Source organism: Canis lupus, chromosome 23 (genome assembly GCF_003254725.2).
Source record: "Canis lupus dingo isolate Sandy chromosome 23, ASM325472v2, whole genome shotgun sequence".
NCBI lineage: Eukaryota > Metazoa > Chordata > Mammalia > Carnivora > Canidae > Canis > Canis lupus.
This window is the reverse complement of record NC_064265.1, coordinates 36281292-36303597: the sequence shown is the minus strand read 5'-3', so window position 1 is coordinate 36303597 and position 22306 is coordinate 36281292. Positions and strand designations below refer to the sequence as shown.

General features: G+C 44.9%; 1 protein-coding gene across 2 annotated transcripts in view; it reads right to left on the bottom strand.

The window, feature by feature from the left end:
- Positions 1–22306, bottom strand: part of CLSTN2 (calsyntenin 2) — a 623447-nt gene that overhangs the window by 407664 nt on the left and 193477 nt on the right. The window lies entirely within an intron of this gene.

The window sequence follows — 22306 nt, the reverse complement described above, 5'->3', positions numbered from 1 at the left end:
GAACCTCATCTCCTCCTCTATGGGAGTTTAACAAGCCCCCCACCATGCCTGGGCATGCAATTCCAAAATCCTCATAAAGCAAGCTCTCTGAGGCGCCACATAAACCAGGCAGGCACCCAAGCTCCACAGCCAGTGTGGCTCCAGTCGCAGGTAAATCAGGCCTCCTTTGGGATCATTTGAGCTGAAGTTAGCACATGTGGAGACAAACCTTGGCTTTAAGGCCTATCTCTGGGGCTTATGCATAATAGACTCTCTGTAAGTATCTCTTGGATTCACGAAGCATTTATGTCTTGGATATGTAAATTATCTGCAACTCCACTGAGCATGGAGTAGGAGAAAATGGGATTTCCTTAAGTACAAGGGAAGGGAACTAGCTGTGAAGCAAATCTTTATGATATGGGGGCTGCTTACTCCTGGGGGGTTGAGGGAGGCACTACCATTATCTCCCTGAAAATAATGTGCAAAATGGCGTCCACCCACAAATAAGACCAAGCTAGTGGAATGTGAACCCCTATTCCCATGTACACAATGTAGTCCACAAGTAACAATTTCATTTAATAAATATTTATTTAATAAGCAACTATGGTATGGGGGAGGGACTATGCTAGGTATTGGAGGTACAGCACTATGTAGTTAGATTAGTAATTATTTTTTTAAAGATTTTATTTTTTTTTATTTGAAGGAGAGAGAGCATGAGGGGGCGGGGCAGAGAGGAACAGAAGGAGAGGGAGAAGCAGACTCCCTGCTGAGCAGGGAGCCTGTCACAGGGCTTGAGATCATGAGCTGAACTGAAGGCAGATGCTTAACCAAAGGCAGATTCTTAACCAACTGAGCCACCTAGGCACCCCGTTAGACTAGTAATTAAATTGTGATAAGTGCTAAAAAAAAAAAAAAGTACAAAATCCTATGAGGATATATGTCACAGGGAAGTGACCTATTTGAGGTTGCTGGAGGGACCACCATTCAAAAGTGACAGATAGGTAAGCTGAGACCTGAAAGCTGAGAGGGATGGAAAAATGTTCCAGAAGAGAGATCTGCAATGGAAGAGACTCTAAGAGAGGCTTGAGTGTGGTCTACTGAGAAACAACTATAGAACTAGCAGCTAAGGGGCAGCCCAGGTGGCTCAGCAGTTTAGCTGTTTAGGGCCTGATCCTGGAGACCCGGGATAGAGTCCCACGTCGGGCTCCCTGTATGGAGTCTGTTTCTCCCTCTGCCTATGTCTCTGCCTCTCTCTCTCTCTCTGTCTTTCATAAATAAATAAAATCTTGAAAGAAAGGAAAGAAAGAAAGAAAAGAAAGAAAAGAAAAGAAAGAAAAGAAAAAAAGAAAGAAAGAACTAGCAGCTAAATGTTGCCCAGGCACTTACTAAGCACCTGCTGTATTTCCAGGCCCATGACAACCAGCAAAAGAGGCAGAGGGGCAGGCACAGGCCTTGCATTTATCACAATGTAATGTCAGTGACATCACCACAAGGAAGGAGGCCCTTTCTAAGAGGGTGCAGGAGATGCCATGCAAAGCTCGGTCAGTAATGCATGTTTGAGCTTACTGTTCCCATTCTTTCATTGTTGTCATTAAAGTTTTCTTTAATGGGGTTGAATCCCTCTACATTGTGCCGGAACTACACCATATTTGCAAGTTGGATTTCCTGGGAATCAGACCCTAAGACTGAGTTTAGTGGTTAGGACATTTCTTTAGGAGTGCCCTTGCTATCAACAGCTATAGAGGAGAAGAGGAAGCAGGAAGGACAGTGGGAGAAGGGAAGCCATGATGCAGGCTCAGTAAACTCCAGAGATGCTCTAGAGTTTGAATGGCTCTTTGCAGGTTATTCTGGGCCGTTTTGAGATGGATGGATCTTTATATTCTTGCATTCATCGGTCCCTGGATGGGGGCCACCCCTAGGAGGGGTTTAACTTTGGGTAATGTATCTCCCTGTAGCTGAAGTAATGCCAGAGGGGCTGACAGCTGAAAGCTGTTTCTTCTAAGACTTCTCCCAGTAGCTGGAGCAACTGGTACTTTACTGAAAGGGAGTCTAGATCGCCCACTGCAGGGCTCACTAGACAGCCACTTTCCAAGTTCCACTTTGAAAACTTACGATGACTCAAGATGTAGATATCATCTCCATTTTACAGATGAGAAACTGAGGCACAGAGAGTATCATATGACCAAAGTTGCACAGCTGGATTTGAGCTCAGTTCTGGTTTCACAGCTTATACTTATGTCTGTGCAATGTTCATTCCTTCCAAACAAGTGAGGAGGTGCTTGACTGTGTTCCCTCACCTACCACGGCACGAGCACAAAACAGACCATGAGTCACTGAAATAACCAGGAGATCAAAAGGTGGAAGTAGTATGCTCAGGTCAGTCTGGGTGTGAATGCAGCGTGCCACCATATGTACTCACCTGTACCCTTTGTAACTGGAACAGTGCCCCATCCTAGGCCACATTTAGGACCCTAGGAGATGGCACCAAGGCTAGGACTCATGAATAAGGCTGCCTAATTTAACAATTAAAATTTAAAATGCCGACTTAAATTTGATTTTCAGAAAGACAATAAAGGATTGTTTTAGCTAGAAGTATGTCCATGTGATATTTAGGACATGCTCCTACTAAAAAGTCATTTGCTATTTATTTGACATCCCTATTAACTGTGTGCCTGGTATTTTGTCTGACAATCCTACTCATGGTGAAGTGGAATCCCTATTCTCAAGACGATTTCAGTGACATCAAAGTTTCCGCAGACCATTCTTTCTCAGTCTGAAATTCATTTTTCTGCACCTAAAGTGTTTCATTGCACTGTTAAAGCTCATGCTTATTGTGTCAGCACTGCTGGGAGAGTGGACCCATGAACTATACTTATTCACCCTCAGAATGTTACTGAGAGTAGGTCTGGGGAATATGTACAAGAGAACACAGATGGAGAGGAGGGATGGCCAGAAGTGGACATTACTAAGGGGGTGGAGAGGATGAGAAGACAAGGTTGATAGTGTATGGAGTAGCCTTGTGAGCTTCTCCATTGATTTTGGTCAGACTCTGAGAGGAGAAGGTTTCAGTCTTTTAGGATTGTTCAACAGGTGCCTCTCTCTGGCTTGGAGGGTAATACTCCAGCTGCTCCATTCCCCTCCACCCCCTAAATAAGCCCCTGTCCACCAGTAACCAGCTGTACCCATGACCTGCTTATGGGCCACCAAGTGGTGTAGATCCACTGCATCTGGAACAGACCTAGGTATGAACAAACCTCCAGCTGTTCACTCAGAGTCTCCTCATCCTGTCATTGGCCTAGAACTTGAAGTGTCCTAGCTGCTCTGTAATGAGGAAATGGTATGGAGATAATAAAAAATGTCACCACAAGTGACCTGAACTTCTTTGTCTCCCAACTCTCCAGAAGAGTCATTCCTTTTTATTACCCAGAGATTCATAAAAATGCATAAGTGAATGCAACAGCTTAAATAGTTTTCTTTTAGGAGTTTGGCACTAACTACATTAAACAAATTCCCTCAGTCCTTGGACAAGAAGCCATTAGATATGGACTATTACTTGTATTATCATTACATTTGTGGGTCATTATGAAAAATAAAAGTTCTAATCAGCATGAACATTTATAAAGTGCCATGATGGGAAATATGCCAGGCTGGGCTGTCTCAAATATCCAAACGAAACACAGTGAGTAATGACTTTGAACAAAAAAAAAAAAAAGGTTGAACACAAAGAATCACTTGAACAAATCCCACTCAAAGTCATTAGCAATTAAAGGCTTTAGGAAAAAAAGCAGTCCACCCCCATCTCACCAGCTAAGTGAGCTCTCTGAGCTCTCCCTGGTGCCCTGTGACAAGAACAGCTGTCTTTACCTTCCTCACCGCCTGGAAGGGGAGGACTTTCTGTGGTCCTCTCAAGGTTCTAGGCAGCCCTGGGGTCCCTCAGAGATAGCGCAGGACTGTGGTGGGTGGTAAGGAGCAGCTGTACAAGCAGTGTGGCAGACCCTGGACCCCTGCTTTAAGCCCATCCTTTCCCATGCATCTGTTCGCTTTTACTAACGTGATCCTCTTTATGAGTTCCAAATGTTTCTGGAATGGCCTTCATTTGTTTCCCTGACACTAGGTGATTTTAAAGTGACCACGCTACCTACTTATCATGTTGCAGGGGCCCTGTCACAGCTATGGAGAGTGTGGGTCAATTGCATCGCTAGACTTTGTAGCTGGCACCAAGGCTGGGTCCTTGGCCACAGGCTGATCAGGTGGGTCAGTTACCCCGGGGTGACCAGAAACAGACTGAACCAGTGGGCAAAGGGCAAAGTGTGCAAGCAGTTGGGTGAAGCATACAGCAAAGAAGCTGAACCATTCTGGGAACCAAACTCCCTCAAGGGTGAGCCTATGTTTGGGGCTACAGGCAAGGAGCATGGTGCCCATAAGATAGGTCATCTTTGAAGACTTGGCCTCAGGATGCCTCCATCTTCCTATGGGATTCTCTCCTTGACTTCCTAGGGTGAGTCACTGCCCAGGGGACCACTGGGTCCTGTACAGACTCCTATCTGAGTACATGCAAGTAGTCTTTTTGCACTACTTATTTCCATCTACTAGACTGCGGCCTCTGCTAGGGAAGAGTCATATCTAAATAAGCTCACCTTTTCATCCATCCATCCATTTATTCATTCAATCATTAATTCACTCAACAGATTGAGAGTCAGCAAGTTACTTTCTTAGTGACAGATACGTACTTTGTCTCTGTGTATCAAGCACCTGCAATAGAGCCTGGCACCCAGCAAGTACTAGATAATGTTGATGAATAAATGCACAGGTGACTGAGGATGTGTTCTGCAAACAGGGCTGTGTTCCAGGCTGTGCTATTCCTGGAGGGCTGGAAGGAGGTGGTACAGGAGGAAGGAGAGGATGATGACATTGTCATTAGTCTCCGGTTCTAAACTGACTTAAATATTCCAACTGCCCAGCAAGATCTCCCTCACTGTTCCATTCTAGCACATGAAAACTCTATTCCCAGTGCTGTTACTCTTTTGGATTAAGATATTTTCTTCTCTGGTGTTGCTAGTAATGTTTACTAGATAACTTTTGCTACTTTGTAGATGCAACACAATTTTTTTCTGGTTTTCTTTTCCCCAGACTGAACTTCCTCTGAATTCCTACCTGCTTTATTTAGCAAAACCTCAAGGAGCTTTAGAGGAAGAGAAATACTCTGTGTTGGTCTGGGCGGCACTGCATCCTCCGTGAAACCCCAGCGCTGCTCACTCTCCAGCCTCCTCTGAACTACCTCCTGCTTTTCAGAGACAGCTTAACAACTCTTTGCTGAGCTTTTGCTATAATATCCTTTTCCTAAGAAAAACAACCTGCATTGCACCCTGCATTTTAACTACAGTTAAATTCCTCTTTCCTTATCATGTGTTCAACTTCAGGGCATCCCAGCTATTGTAAGCTGTTACATGCTTAGCTGAATTTATTAAATTCCACTCGTCTCCAGTTTTGTTTATTTTCATTTCTGCAATGGATTCTGTGCCTCTTCATATGTATTTTTCAACAGACTTTCAAAATCAGCTGTGGGGGTAGGGAATTATACCTCACCAGATAATGACAGACCAGTTCTCGGGAGGTCCTGGGGAGAGGTCTTTCCAAGTCTGCACTGTGGAGGCAAACCACATGTCCAGGTCCCTCCAACCAACTCCCAGAAACAAAAGAGGCTTCTTCTGGAAAAAGGGTTTTTGAAATGGTGGGCCATCGTGGAGGCTGGGCAATCTCACTCACGGGCAGCAATTTTCACCATGCAGAATGTTTTATAACACCATCTGCCCCACATGGGTGGGTTGTGTCAGAAAGATCATCCTGCCAGCTCCAGGAATGATATTCTTTGAACCCAAGAAATTTTCCTGTGCTTGGAAGAAGCACTGGAATCTTGCCCGGAGCTTGTTAAACTGCAGAGGGTTGATCAGAACATGCAGACAAAGCTGGAACCGTGTTATAATTTGCTACCAGGGCCCTTGGGCTGGGGGCTGGGACAGCCCTGGGCAAGGTGCTGTTTGAGCATGAGCCTTGGTAGTGAGAAGCAGAGCTGCATTTCCCACCACACACCACTGTCTGCTGAAGACAGTTGAGAGAGATTTCGTCTAAGTAGTCCCTGGGGAGCCTATGCACTTATTCCAATGATTCAGCCTTGCTGGAACCATTTGGAGAGCTTCTCTCTGAGAACTGCCTTGAGAAGCTATGATCCTTCCAGCAAATGCTTTTACACAACGGCCCATATGTGCTGTGCAGAGCAACTGATTCATGCCATTTATTTCTTTTAGAAACCCTATGTCCTTAGGAATCATTTTCTCCCATATGTGAATCAGAAGACATTAGGCACAGAGACACTGAAGTCTCCCCACAGCTCCCCGATTCCTATGGGGCCAGAGAAGGAATCTGAAGTCAAGGCTCTCTCATGTCATAGCCCAAACTCTGTCCACCTACTCATACTTCCTATTTATAGCTATCTAAAGTCACTGAATAAACATTTACTGAGGTGACACAATGTGCCAGATGCTCTGCTAGAAGCAGAGTTACAGAGGGTTTAGTAAAAATACGTCCTCTCCTCTGAAAGAAATCACAGTGTGGGGAAAAATCCCATAACTCAACTCTTCTGAGATGATAAAACCACTAAAGAATAGACGAAGAACATCAGGGGTACAGGGGCAGCAAATGGTGTTGCTGGGGGATAATTGGAGGTGTGGACCTTGTTCACAGAAGATATAAGTTGAAATGTTTCTTCAAAGATGACAAGGAGCCATCAAGCCCCAAAAGAAAGAGAAGTTGTTTGTTTCAGGCAAAAGAAATGCTCTGGGCAAAGGTTCAGAGGCAGAAGAATGTGTAGCCTGTTGGGTGAATAAAGATTGTTTAGTGTGACCTGAACTTCAGGTGCAATGTAGCATGGGGCTGGGGATGTAAAGAGAAGGCCAAGGCATATATATATCTCACATCTTCTTTATCCATTAATATTCAGCTTCAAAAAGGATATCCTGCCATTATGACACCATAGATGAGCTTAGAGGACATTACACTAAGTGAAAGAAATAAGCCTGTTAGGGAAGGACAAATACTGCATGATCCCACTTATATGAGATGTCTAAATTAGTCAAACTCATAAAAAAGAATAGAATGGTAGTTTCCAGGGGCTGTGGGGTGGGAGAAATGGGAATTGTTTTTCAATGGGTATAAATTTTCTGTTATGCAAGATGTTTAAGTGCTAGAGACCTACTGTATGACACAGTATCTATAGTTAACAATACAGTGTACTTCAAAATATGTTGAGGATAGATCCTATGTTAAGTGTTCTTACAAAAAAAAAAAGCCACAAAAGAACACAAGGATAATTTTGAAGGTGATGAATATGCTTAGTGCCTTGGTTGTGGTGTTGGTATCATGGATGTTTGCATATGTCCAAACTCATCAGATATGTACATTAAATGAGTGTGTTTATATAAATCAATTATATATATACATATATATTTATTAATAAATATAAAAGAGAGAGAGAGAGGTCCAGCATCACCTAACTTCCAGAAAAAACTGTACTTTGAGCCCAATATTGCCAAAAAAGCCATGGAAGTACTTTCGATATAATCAGAATAAGTGTGCAATCTCCTAAAGGGATTGCTTTTAATGTCAGCCCTCATTTGGAGGTCTGTTCACATTAACAAGAATCATATTTATCTCTACCCTTTATAATTTTTACCTGTCATCAGAAATAACTATGAAAATATCCATTCCCCAGCAAGTCAGCTGGCAGCCTGTTGACAAACATCCAATCCCCTAATCTTCAATCAGACTCAGTTCCATGCCTTTCACGTGAGTAGGGAGGCTCTTGCAAGCACATCACTCTCACGAGCCTCAGCCTGCAAAAGGATGGTATTAAGGCTTCTGTTAATTTTATCTGGCTGGAGCACTGGGGAGCACGTTCAGTTCAAGAAGACACCTATTAAGTTGTCAGTCATGATATCATTTGCCTTAACAGTGTTTAGTATCTACCGAGCAGAAGCTGACAGACAGCACAAAGGCACTCCGTGAGGGAGACAGCATGCTAATTAGCACGGCAGCCTCCACGCGCCTTCACTGGTTAGCAAAGCTGGACTCATAACATGTTCTGCACATTTCCTCCAAAGATTTCAGGCAAAGAGGCAATTGGAAGTTTGCTATCAGAGTATCCGAAGTTCCTACACAAGTAATTAAGCAGGCTTCTCACCTGAAGCCTACCCTGCATTAGAGGGACTAGGGGAACGTGCACACTCAGGACACAGGACCGTCCTTCCCAAACTGCCAGAATGGGGTGAAATGCACAGAGTAAGCCAGGGGCTCTCAGGCGATGCTCTTCATCTAGGCCCCATGAAGGCTTAGTTAGCAAGGTGGGTTCTAGGTTTTAATGGAGGTACTGAGAACCACTGTAGTGAAAAAGATGGGAAGGGAATTCTCATGAAAGAATTAAGGTCTACCCGGCAGAAATATCTCTATTCATTTACGTGATGATTATAACCAGTCTGATGATTATAAGCATTCTAACAACTGCCATTGTCTCAGGTTTGTATTCTATACGCCATGCACTGTGTTAGATGCTTTACACACATTATCTGAAATCATAGTGGCCCAATGAGGGTCCAGTGTTGTAATGAGGGTATTGTTAGCCCCATCAAACAGATAAGAAAATGGGACTCTGAGAGCTCAGCGGTCACAATATTAGCACAAAGTTGAGGTGCTTTCAAGTAGTGACTGATCTGCTACTCTTTGCTCTTGTAGAGTTCAAAGTTGACTGCAACATCCCAATGCCCTTTCAAATGGATCATCACCTCTGATTTGGTATTATTGCCATTTTACAGCTGGGGAAACTGAGGCCCAAAGTAATAAGGTGCTTATTACCTGAGATTGCAATGAGTTCAATCAGGATCAAAATGCCACCTCCTGCCTCTTGGGACTTCTCTCCAGGTCACATAAAAGCCTAAGGTTACTAGACCAATCATTACTTGAGCAGAAATGCCCAGAGATAAGGACAGAATAATATTTCTCAACACACATAAGGGAATTTGAAAATAAGAAAAATGATCACAGGAATCCAGGTGCATAAAACTTGGTTATTTATAACACTTATTATAACTTATGGAGATGGAACCTGAGGGAGTCTCTGGCAGCTGGTGTGAGTTTGGCTAGGTGGTGGGCCCAGTCCTCACTTTGTCAACCATGTTCTACTCCCTCCCACCCCTGGGGTGTGGCTTCCTCACCCATGGTCCTCCATGCCTCACCTCAGGTCAAGGGTCCTCTGTGAGCAGCCCCCATGCACTCAGGCTCCCCCTCACTTGGGCATCTCTTGTCTCCAGCAACTATTTCCATTCATTCTGATGATATTCACAATGAAATCATGAGCTCTGCCTTCGGCCTCCAGATAAAGGAAGCAACACAAGCCAAGATCAGACTTTGTAAACACACATCTGGATGCTAAGATTTCCTAAAGAATGTGTGCCTCCAAGCCTATTTACTTCCTTATACAAATCGCAAATGATTATATTAATCAGACAAATGAGGCAAGTGAGTCTGAGAATGAAATGAGATGTCCCAAATCTCAGTGCTCTTCAGTGGGCTTTAGGGCCCGGGGCCCCGGTCTCATTTTACCTTTCAGTTTTTGATTTTTCCATTGATCAGGGGAGACAAAGTTTGGAAACTCCTCAGGACATGACCCCTTCTTGGGGTCAGCTCTGAAGCAATGGAACCCATTCACTCCAGGGAGTCAAGAAACGTTCCTTTGTAGCAGTGGAGCTGGACTGGGCATAGACACAGATTCCTCTGCCACAGGTAATGGTGAGGATGAGGCAAAGACCATAGACACAGGCCCCACCCGCTGTGTGCACAGGTGTGCTCTGTAAGGCACACTGGCCAGTCTGAGCAGGACTAGAAGCTGGGGGCTACCTGGCTTCACTCTGGGACTGAGCATGCACTCTAGCCCAGGGATCACAACTGAAGAAGGGGCAGATCCTGGAATGAATGGCATGTCCTTCGAGGCCCATGTTACCTCCTCCTCCTCCAAGAGCCTTTCCTGACCTCTGCGGCCCACAGGCCTCTCTGCCCCTAGATGACTCCATGGAAGTGCTGGGCAGAAAGGAGCTCTTAGGCCCTGAGTCACTGGCAGTCTCCAATTGCTGTTGCTTTGATGCATACCTGGGGTGGTTCTGTGAGTGTCCTTCCTCAGTGGAGACCACAAAGACATTTTAGGTGAGTTAGGGAGAGGTGTCTTGTCATTTCCATGGTGCCTAGAACAGGGCTGAGATTTTAGCAGGAACCCAGGGCTGGCCTGTCAGGAGGCATAGTGGCATGTGGAGAGGGGCAGATTTGGGAGGCCGTCCTGGGTTCAAATTTGGACTCTGCCACCTAATAAGTGTGTCCCTTAACAAGTTACCTAGCTCTTAGAGTTGAAGGTTGTCACGCCTACTCAAGTAGTTTTGGGAGGTCAGAGGTAAATAATACAAGGACCTAGGATGCCTAAACTAGAGGTTCTCAAAGTGTGGTCCCTGGACCAGCAGCATCAGCATCACCTGGGAACTTGTTAGAAATGCGTATTTTCTTTTCTTTTAAAGATTTTATTTAAAATCTCAAAATCTTAAAATCTCATGAGAGACATGAGAGAGAGAGAGAGACAGAGAGGCAGAGACACAGGTAGAGGAAGAAGCAGGCTCCATGGAGGGAGCCCGATGTGGGACTCCATCTCGGGCCTCCAGGATCACCCCTGGGCCGAAGGTGGCACTGAGCCACCCAGGCTGCCCAGAAATGCGGATCTTCAAGCCAATCTCAAACCCACTGAATCCAAAGCCCTGGGATTGTGCCTAGCTAGCAACCTGTGTTTTAACAATCCCTCTAGGTGATTTCAATGCACTGAAAGGTTTAAGAAATTTTGTAAGCACTCAGTAAATGTCAGCCTGTTCCCAGCCAGAGGTGAAGGAATGACCTTCTTCTCTACTGGCTTTCAGATCTAGAGCTGAAATAAGGAAGTGGCCGGTGGCCAGACCAGTCACAATGGAACCATGATCATGTGGGACAAGTTGCTGGGTGAAGGAGGAGAGTGTGGTTCCACTGACTTAAAACGAGCCAAGAATACGTCCAATTCAATCTAATCCAGTGAGAATGTGAGTGGTTGCTATTACAGAGAGTAATGAACTCGCCTTAAAAGCAGGCACTCAATATGTGCTGATAGAGTCAGAGTCAGTTAAATATGCGCTGCCGCTTATATTTCCTTAGATCTGCTTTCCCCTGAGAGCAGTGGTTTTCAGCCCTGGCTGCCAAGTTATAATCACCTGGGGAGTTTTGAAAAATCCAGATACCCACACTGCACCCCAGACCAATCACATCAGCACTTCTTGAAGGGGATGAGACCCCAAAATAAGACTTGTTAAAGCTCCCCCCTCCAGGTGATTCCAATGTGCAGTGAACCCCCTGACCCAGGTGGGTGGCCTACATGCAGGCAGGAAGCAGAGGCATTCCTGTGTCTTCTTCATTTCTATCCTTCATCCCCTTAGTCCCCCACATCAGGTCAGAGACTCAGCCATTTTCAGCACGGCTCATGAGTTGAAAGTCACTTAGACTTTACAAACCTTTGGAGAAAGGAAGGGCAAATGTTATTCTCCCACTTTTTGTGGGGGGAAAAAAATCTAAACTGCCCCTGGGAGATTCTGAGATGTGTTCAGTAGCTTGCCTGAGTTGTGGGGTGGTCAGAACCAAGCTGAGACATACCTCATGGCTGTGGTTTTCTACAACACAGGAATTTGCTGTATTGTGAGGTGCTCCTCTGATTTGTTTTTTGCCAAATACTGAGCACCTACTACATGACAGGCACATGATACCATCCCTAATCCTTAGCAACCACACTGCCAAATAAATGACTATTCACAAAGAGAAAACACAAGTGCAGAAACATAATTGACCTGCCCAATATCATACTAATAGTAAATGATGGAGCTGGAATTGGATTTACATCTTTTTTTTTTGTTCTAAACATAGCTCCCTTTCCACTATACCATCTGCCTTTCTAGGAGACAGGACATGAGAAAATGCCAACATGGCCTCTTAAAGTGGACTTTGATTTGGAGCCATCACAAGAAAGTAATTCAGAACCAGAAAGAAATACATCTATTACTTCTAATTTTTCATACTCCTCTACTTTTTCTACAAGGCCTGGCTGAACCAGGAGCAGAGAAGGACCTCAGATGGCCATACTGACCTTGGTAAGAGTAGAGGACAACCCAAGGATATGAATGGCTCAAAAAGAAAGCCATTCAGAGCAAGTGTCCACGTGTTTCCAGGGCCTGCCAAGCTCCAGGATAGGTGTTGACATATCATCTAATGCCTCACTTGGTGAATTTGTCCTTGAGGTCTGAGTTTACACTGAAGTTCCTATGTCTGCCTGGCTTCATTCAGCCTTGATTGCAGCACATCCCCGAATCATGCTGCCTCAGGGCACCAGGAAGGTGCTCCTACCTCAGATGACTCTGATCCAAGAAGGATTTTCCTCTCTGAGCCTGGTGGCTGAATGTGGTCCCACTTCCCTGTAAAGGGCCAGACAGGTGGCCTGATACAGCAAAGGACTCATGGCAGGCAGCACTGTGTGGGCAACAAAGCATGTTAGGCAAAGGTAAGTAATTTAGGCGAGGGAGGACACCTGACTAGCAGACTCCTATGGAAGGGCCCCTTGCTTGCTGCACTGGTGCCTGGGCTTTGTGTGTGCGCATGTATATGTTGTACCTTTGTGCATGTGTCTTTTCCTTAGGGCTTCTATTAAGTAAGAAAATTAACAAAAAAATTACAGTAATAGAGAAAGCAGAAGGATCTGGAATCACACAGACCTGGATTTGAATGCCAACTCTGACCCAGCGCAGCTCACACAATCAGTCCTTTATTGATTCTCCATCTGCAGGACAGGGGACAGGGAGGCAGAGCCTGCTCTACTGACGTTGACTGCCTCATGAGACTGGGTGAGAATTCAGTGAGAAAAGACCGAAGGAGTGCTCTGTAAACCGCAAAGCTTTCTGTAAATGCTAGCATAGTCATAACAACAGCTACCATTATTACATCTCTTTGTGATTTGCAAGTAAGCTAAGCCACATACATTCACATCACACTGGTACTGTCCCTAAGACACTACAGTGGGTTAGAGTCTCTGCATCAAGAGTTTATGGTCTAGGAGGAAGATGTTCCCCAATGCAGGACACTGAGCGGGTGGGGTGGCGGGGTTGGAGGGGGTGCTAAACTAGAGGGAACGAAGCACAGAAAAGGAATGTGGGTTCCAGAGGAGAGACAACTAACCTAGACGGTGGTCCAGGAAGGCTTCATGGAGTAGGTACCCTTGAGCTTTGCCTAGGAGGACATATCGGAGTGGTACAGGTTGTGGGGCTGGGGACGGTGGGAACTTTCCAAGCAATCAGAGAAATAGTAGGTACAATGAAACAGGGCAAAGAACAAACATATTATGTTAGGAATTTCACCTGGGTTGATATCTGCAAAGGTCTTCAGCTCCTTGCCCAAGTAATTTCCTATCATGGGGCTCCTGAGCCCTGGTTGGGGCTGAGACAGGAGGAACATAGATTTCTCCACATCCCTGATTACAGAGCTAACCCTCATCAATGATTCCCTCTTCAGAATAAATCAATGCATCTCAGTGCCTAGCCCAAATCCTGGCTCACGGTTGGTTGAAATGGAATATTTGTTGAATAAATGCTTTCAACTTCCAATATAATCTGGAGGCAGCAGGCCAAGATAAAGATAAAATAATCACAGAATATCAAATAGCCCTACATTTTGATAGCCATTTAATTTATAAACGGACTTCAGCTATCTTTCCAGTGGCCTGCCATACTTTCTACCACCCAATCGCCACAACCCGTATCTGAAGTTAAATCGAGCTGCTCTGGTTCTATCCATCCACAACTCTCCCTCCTCAAAGTCCAAAGGAATAGCAGTCATTCATTTACCACATGCTCCCTGGCAGGACTGTCCTCAAGTAGCCCCTTAAGTTTTTCCATACAATTCCCCCAACAAATATACAAGGCAGTTGACAGTCACCACATTTTACAGACGGAGAAGCTAAAGCTCAAAGAAGCAACGTGATTTTCCCAAAATCACACAGCTGGTTAATAATCAGAGTCATGGTTCTAACTCAAGTCCCTTTGACTCCAGAACCTGTGTTCTTTGCTACATACGTGGTCAAGCCTCCACATGGGTTGAAGCCAGAGGGGAAGACAACATAACCGATAATAACAGTAGCAACAAAAGTAACTACTGTAGATTGAGTGTCATGTCTATCACTGACAAGGCAAGACGCTCTCACCCTGATTCATACGATTCCCAGAAGACAAATACCATTGTTCCCATTTTACACAGGTGATCTTGAAGTTCAGAGAGGTGAGTAATCTCTCTGAGGCACAACTACGAAGTTGTGGAGTTAAGTCTGCCTAATTCCAAAACCTGTCCTCTTTAGTGCCAACTATAAATGCAGCAATAATTGAGGGGTAGATGTGCCTGTTTTCAAGAGGAAACCAAGATCCTATTGGGGCTTGATGACTCTAAGTGATATATATTTTTAATTACTAGAGCACGGTTATACATCCAAATCATTTCAAGGAAGCTGTGGCTGACAGGCATAGTCAGCCTCTCTCTATTTCATAAGCCCTAAAGAAACTGCTCATTAAGAATGACAGTGACCCTCACTCTGCCTTCCTGGATCTAAAACCTTCAAATCTTCTTAAGTCCAAGATAAATAATGACTTACTCATATTAATGCTCCAAGATAGAAACCTAAATCTCCTAAGCGTATGTCTGCATTCACCAGTGCTGTCAAGGTGAACAGCAGAATGTAACTTAGTTAGGGGTTATAAGATTTTAGAGATTTGGGTTTAAGCCAAATTCTGAAAATGAAGGGGGCCCAGGCAGGAAGAGATCCAGACACCGTAGGCCATTCTTTTATAAACTGACCTCAGCTATCAAAAAAAAAAAAGTTGAAATACATACTCCAACCTTAGTGTCATAAAATGTTCCACCAGAATAACGTCTCCATTTGCCAAAAGCCAACTGTTATTGTTCCATGCGTGATCACGTGTGCTCTGCTATGGTCCTGCTCCCAGTGTATGATAAGGCAGTGCCATGGGCTGCCCTATGGCCCCGTACTATCTGCTCCCATTCTCCCCCTTCAAATGCTTTTCTTCGATATCCTAGAAGCGCAGGTGCTCATGAATTTCTCCCAGCCAAACTAGTCTATATTTAGAGAATGTGAGAATAAAAACACTTCAGAAAGCACACATGGGGTCAACCTCATTCTCCATTCAGCTCCAGATCCTACCCTTGAGGCTGGCCACAAGGATCACACGGAGGCAAAGTGTGATGGAAACTCTTCAGAGTTCCCGAGTGTGTGCCACAGAAGAGGGACGGGATGCAATCAGGGACATCAAAATGGTTCCAGAATCAACAAGTTTAGGACACACTGAATGAATCAAAATTAAACAGGTATCTTACTACAGATCTCAGAGTCTTTTATGTGTAAATAGACATCATGTAACTCCATAAAAATGATCATGATATCTAGTATATCCGCAATATTTTTTATGTTTCAAAGGCATCACCTTGGAATATTGCTATTATATGGAACATCCTCTTGGAAATGCTGTTGAAACCTCTCTTGAACCCATTGTTCTTCACAAAGTGAACACAACTTGGGGCAAGAAATTCTATGTGTTCTCCATTCTAAAATATTCTTTTTTAAAAAAGAAATAATATTTTATTTATTTATTTGACAGAGGAAGGGAGAGAGAAAAAGAGAGCACAAGCTGGGGGGAGGGGCAGAGGAGAGGGTGAGGACCCCGGGACCATGACACACGCCGAAGGCACACGTTTAACCAACTGAGCCAGTCAGGTGCCCCCATTCTAAAATATTTTTTAAAAGGTTTTATTTATTTATTCATGACAGACACAGAGAGAGAGACAGAGACAGAGACAGAGACAGAAGCAGGCTCCGTGCAGGGAGCCCGATGTGGGACTTGATCCCGGGTTTCCAGGATCACGCCCAGGCTGAAGGCGGCGCTAAACCACTGAGCCACTGGGGCTGCCCCTAAAATATTCTTATAGACACTTCTCAACCTTCCTTTTACAACCCAGCTCGGGAAATTCTTCACAACCCATCACCTAGGGGTTTGCTGCATGTATTTCGGAATGCTGGATGTATATGATGTTCCCTGATGGTTTAAGAGAATGACAGCACATGCATCTTAGGCACTAAATGACAGCTGCTCCCTATCCCCCACCCAGCCCAGGCCCGCACTGATGAACTGCACTGCACAATCTGTTGTCTGGTGGCCTCGGTGTTGCACTGGGAGAAATCTGTAAAGACAATGCTCAGCAAGTGTCAAACTATCTTCTCTTAAACTGAGGCCCAAGTGATAATTCCCTCTGCCCCAAGAAGCCTGATTAAAAACCCAAGCTTTCTCTGATTTTAGCACAGGTCAGGTTTCTATGGAAACATTATTTTAAGGAGAGCGTCCAGACCATTTGGATGGCCTTATGAGCCCTGTGCATGGTTGCTCTTCCCAGGAAGCCAGTTGGCAGGGGTGGGGGCTAAGACTGTCCTGTCACATGGAGAGGAGCTGCCCTGTCTGGTGTCACCCAGAGAGCAGACAGCCACCCGAGTTCGGAGACAAACTCAGGATGTAGAACACTCTGCAAAGCCAGTGGAAAGATTTCTTCTCTGTCCAGAAGGGAAACACCTAGCTCAGAGTATAAGCATATAAGCAAGAAGAATAAAACGAATGTGTCGTCAGTGCTTATCACTATTTGATTAATGTAGGAAACTGTGATTCAAAGGCAGCGAAGTGGGCAGCCCACGGTGTGATCCTAGAGACCCAGGATCCAGTCCCACATCCTGCTCCCTGCATGGAGCCTGCTTCTCCCTCTGCCTGTGTCTCTGCCTCTCTCTCTCTCTCTCTCTCTCTCTCTGTCTCTCATGAATAAATAAATAAAATCTTAAAAAAAAAAAAAAAAGGCAGCAAAGTTATATGCTAAAGGCCCCACACATAAGCCCCTTAGAGATGGGGCTCCAAGCCAGGTGAGAGTTTTGATTTCAAGTTACTTGCTCATTCCACTCTACCTACAACCAGTTACCCAAGGGACATGAGTTGGAGGAGAGGGTTGGATATCCCAGCAAAGCTGGGACTTCTCAGGGTCCAAACTGTAGTCAGATGTGTCCTATTGCCTCCACGGTAGCCTGTGAATATTCTTGTAAGGACAGACACTATTCTCTCATTTCCAAAGAAATGTCCCAGGTTTTCTTCACTGCACTGAATGCCCTACACAGAGCACCTATATTCCTATGTCCCAAGAGTTTTTAGTACTGTGTAATGCAGCTGGCCTCCCAGCAACATTATCTATGCATTCTCTCAAACCTAGTGATGTAGGCAGGCCCCTGGCTGTCCGACCCTGGCCATTCTCTAGGAATCAGCCTTCAGATGGTGTGGGAGTAACCTGGGTCTTTCTCATGCTTTCACTCCAGTCCTTGTTCATTGATTTAACAAATGTCAGCTGCCTCCAGGTCTCTGTGGAGACACCTTGGCTATAGATGGAAGTAGCCTAGGCATGGATCAGGACTTTGTCTCTGATTCCACTGAAGAATCAGGCCTCTGTGTGATTCAAAGTCAGCAGATCAATCCTGCCCTTTTAAGCAAACATTTTAAGAAGTCACCCCATCCTAACATTTAGAAATCCTTTAAAATGATGGCAAAAATATATCACTTTTCAAAGAATACACATTTCAGTATCTTCTGTATGGGATATCCCTGGGGTGAACTAAGGGGTCGGCTTTGCCATTTCCTCCAAAGACACAGATGCAATTCCAAGGGAGCCATTGTTTTCTGTGGATATTAGTTGCACTGCTCTTGTGAGAATTGTTTTAGGTGGCCTTTGCTACTAACAAGGTTTTCAACTTTAGGACACACAAAAATGTTTAAAAAGAACTCACTTCCCTGGAGCACCTACTTTGTGCTACACTTTCATGTGTCATCTGGTTTAATCCTCATGACACCCTACTGTGCTCAACTTCAGCCAGACACACTAAATAACTTTCCACACTGAGAAAGTGATAGACCAGGGACCAGGAATTGGGTCCCTCAAAGCCCACAGTCCAGGCATTTTCTCCTACAGCATGCTTCCCCTCCTCTACTGTATTTCTGAGCACAGGAGAATTATTTTCTCTTCTTCTCCCATATAAGGAGATAAAGTTGGTTTACAAAGTATTTTTTAGAAGATTTATGCATTCTAAGTGAGGTTACCTGTATTAGCTTGAAAAAATAAGAAGGTGCATATGGATCTATTTATGATTCACCTTCAAACATAGAAAAAAGAATCAATTATTTAAGTGCTGTCGGTAAAAATCATAGAAATCAGAGGAAGGCATTTCACCTCAAAGTGAGGCGTCTTTTACATTCTTTCCTCCTGTTAAACTTCAGCCAACATGATGAGTTATGTGAGCCTGCCATGCAGAATAGCGATATGTATCATAATTGCAGCTCTCCATGTGAGCTATCTATCAGAAACCTTAATGTAATTGCCAGACTGAATCCTAATTCATCTCTGAGAGAAGCTTATTACTTTGGGGGTGTTGTATCACCTGCTTTTAAATCACACACCAGTAAAGCTGCAATGATCTACTTAGTCTTCAATGTTTTTAACATCACTGCCTATATCTACATTAATTCCCCATTGCCATCCAGTTCAGACAAGACACTGGTCAACCATAGGGCAATTTTAGATCCCTCTCTGTGTTTGCGTTCTTACCCTTGTCTCTTCTCTTCCAGTCTACCCTCCTTGACACAAATGCCAGAGTGAGCTTCCCAAAACACAGAACTGTCTGAGCCATGCCCTGCTCAAAAGCCTCGATTGGCTCCCCATCACCAACAGGCCACAAGACCTGTCACCATCCAGGCCACGACATGTGCATCTCACCTTGTCTCACACCTCCACCATCTACAGGCAGAAGTAGAATCATAGACAACACTGGAAGTAATCAATGTCACTGGCAACTATCCGAGGGAGCCAGGCCTGCCTGTTGGCTCCAAGGGGCTATGGATGTTCTGGATGTGAACCACAAACCTGACAACCTCTCTTAGGATATTGAACAAAGGGACAGGGGATCCCTGGGTGGCTCGGCGGTTTAGCGCCTGCCTTTGGCCCAGGGCGTGATCCTGGAGTCCCAGGATTGAGTCCCGTATCAGACTCCCTGCATGAAGCCTGCTTCTCCCTCTGCCTGTGTCTCTGCCTCTCTCCCTCTCTCTCATGAATAAATAAATAAAATCTTTAAAAATAAAGGGACAAAAAAGGTCAATGTTGTGATAGAGAAAATGATAAATACAGATGACTGCAACCATCAAACACACATAACCTGTGTATTGCAGAAGAAAATATCAGTACCAAGTATACCCTGTAGAAGCAACAAATGAAGGATAGAGAAGAAATTTGTGGAGTGAAAAAAAAAAGATGGCCTAAGAGCATCATTACACTAAAAAGCAAACAAACAAAAACCTTGAAGAAACTCTTAGTAACCTGCAAAAATTTGGATTTTAAAGGACAAAATATGGTCTAATAAGTACCCAAGCAAAAATCACAAAATGGGTTTGCTGCCAAAGAAATAGAGTCAGACTGCCCTCAGACTTCTCCTTTAGGACACTATCACACACCTATCAAGTTGTCAGCAACACAATAGTTGGGACCCGATGCTAGAACAGCAGCCACAGTGTCCATCTTTGAAGGCAGGGGAAAGATTACCTTCAGTATATAAGGGCTAAGAAAACATATCCCTGATGGACTCTTCCCAGTGGTGACGGTACCCAAGTATATCCGTGGGAATGAATTCAGTCCAGCAAATCAAAGAGAAGCAAAATTAAGAGCTCTGGAGTGGGAAACTATGGTGCACAAGGACCGTTAGCGCTGAACCAGGTTTAACCCAGGATCCAAATATTGCTTTGAATGAAGCTACACAACTGCAGAGGCCAGAACTTCTTAAAAGCAAAGAGACAAAATATAAAATCTGCATCTACACACAGAAAAGCATCACTGGCTCGTGCTTCCTGGAATTGAGGACCCAGCAGGCTGGGCCTGTCCCCCACCCCACCCAGTCCCTGTGCTTCTATCACAGCACTCATCCCGCTGACACACTTTTAATTTATTTCCTATTTTCTTTGCCATTAGGAGAACAGGAGTCCCTAAGAGCAGGGGCTACTTTACTCCTGTCTTTCCCCCCTCAGTGTGGCATGTGTTTGTAGCTGTGAATGTTTACTGAAAGAATGGATGATGACAATTATGCATGTTCCTTCAAAAAACCCCAGGCAAGCTCCCTTGAGGGCACAACCTCTGATTCCTGGCAGAGCTTCAGCGAGGGTTTTGTGGAATGTACATTTAATACCTACTCTGAGCATCAGCAAAACTTCCCTCCATGTCTCACTTAAAACAAACAACCCACCCAGTGGAGTGCTCACTACCTGGTGCAGCACGCAGCAGCTGTATTAGAGTGTGACTGCGGAGGACCGAGCAGACGGGGCTTCCAGGGCCATGCTGAGAGTCTGTGATTGCCACTGGAGTCTGTGATTGCCACTCCCAGGAGGCGGAGGCGGGACGCAGGCTCCCAGAGGCTGTGTGGCATTCCCAAGTGCGCGCTGTAAGGGGCGGATGGTAGCGGGCAGCTCTCCCTCACTGCAAATCTCCCCGCTCTCCCCCACTTTCTCATCCTCGCCCTCATCTGGAAACCTGTGTCAGAGACAATCACATCATGACTCGCAGGAGTTTTATCTCCTGAATGTCAGCAGCCAAGGCCGGCATCCGTCCCACTGGGCACCTCACTCAGGCTGCTCAGTATGCTGCGGAGGGCACCCGTGCTCCTTGCACATTAGGCAGTTCAGTTTACCAGGAGGACTTGGTGTCCCCTTGATGAATGGGGTCCTGGTTGCATTTACATGAGAGGGGGCCAGGAGAGCGGGCTTCCTACACATGATAAGGGGTCGGGTGATGCATCACTCGCTCTGCAGGCATGCAGAAGTCAGGATTGATGAATGGGGCTCCGAGAGAGGCCTCGGAATGGCACCGAGTTTCAACACACCGGGCCTAGTAGATGCGGTAGCTGATTAGGGGTTCAAGAACACCAACCCACTCGAGATCCGGTCACTCACACATTCCCTCGCTCGTCAACAACTGACTGAACACCTGTCCAAGCCAATGCTTGCGAGATGCTGAAGATAGAGAGGGAAGCTACAGCCCCTACCTACCATCCAATAATGAGAACATTAATTATCGAACACTTACTGTGTACCAGATATTGTACATGCTTCGTCTCCTTGACTTTTCACCACTTCCCCCTGGGGTGGGTATATCTTCATTTAGAGAATGGGAAAACTAAGACAAAGAAAGAGAAACTAAGCATGCCCAAACGTTACAGCTAATTAGTGAAAAAAAAAAAAAAAAACAAAAAAAAACAAACCCAAAACCTAAGTTTGAATTCAGATCCGTTGATCCCAGAGATTTTGCTAGTAGTCCTTCTGCAGATACGCAGATAACGCTGGCCATGTACAAGTAGTACCTTAGAATGTGTCAGATTCCGCATGCTTTATCTGTCTTGATTCTCACGACAACCTCGTGAGGTAGATATTATTTTCCAAATGAGGAAACCAGGGATCAGAGAGGTTAAGACATTTAATCAAGGGCACACAGCTTGCTAAGAGGTTGAAAACTACTATATGCGGGCGTCGTCAGGTCTTCCAAGAGTGCCACTGGGCTGTCAAGGGAGTGGCAAGGAGAGATGTTTACAGGCCTTTGGTCTACAAAGTCAGTGCCTATGAATAAACACCCTCACCCCATGTGACCCTCACACAATGACAGCGGCACAAGTTACATTCTAAAAGGTGGTAGGAATCTGGTTTTGATAATGTACTGTATTCAAATAAGATGTCACCACAGGGGAGGCTGGAGGAAGAAGACACAAAATCTCTCTGTGCTCTTTTTACAACTTATGAGCCTAGAATTAGTTCAAATTATTTTTTTTTCAAATTATTTTTTTTTATTTTAAAGATTTTATTTATTTATCCATGAGAGACACAGAGAAAGAGAGAGGTAGAGACACAGGCAGAGGGAGAAGCAGGCTCCATGCAAGGAGCCTGACGTGGGACTCAATCCCGGGACTCCAGGGCCACGCCCTGGGCCAAAGGCAGGCGCTAAACCACTGAGCCACCCAGGGATCCCTGAATTAGTTCAAATTGAAAGTTGTTTTTTTTTTTTTTAA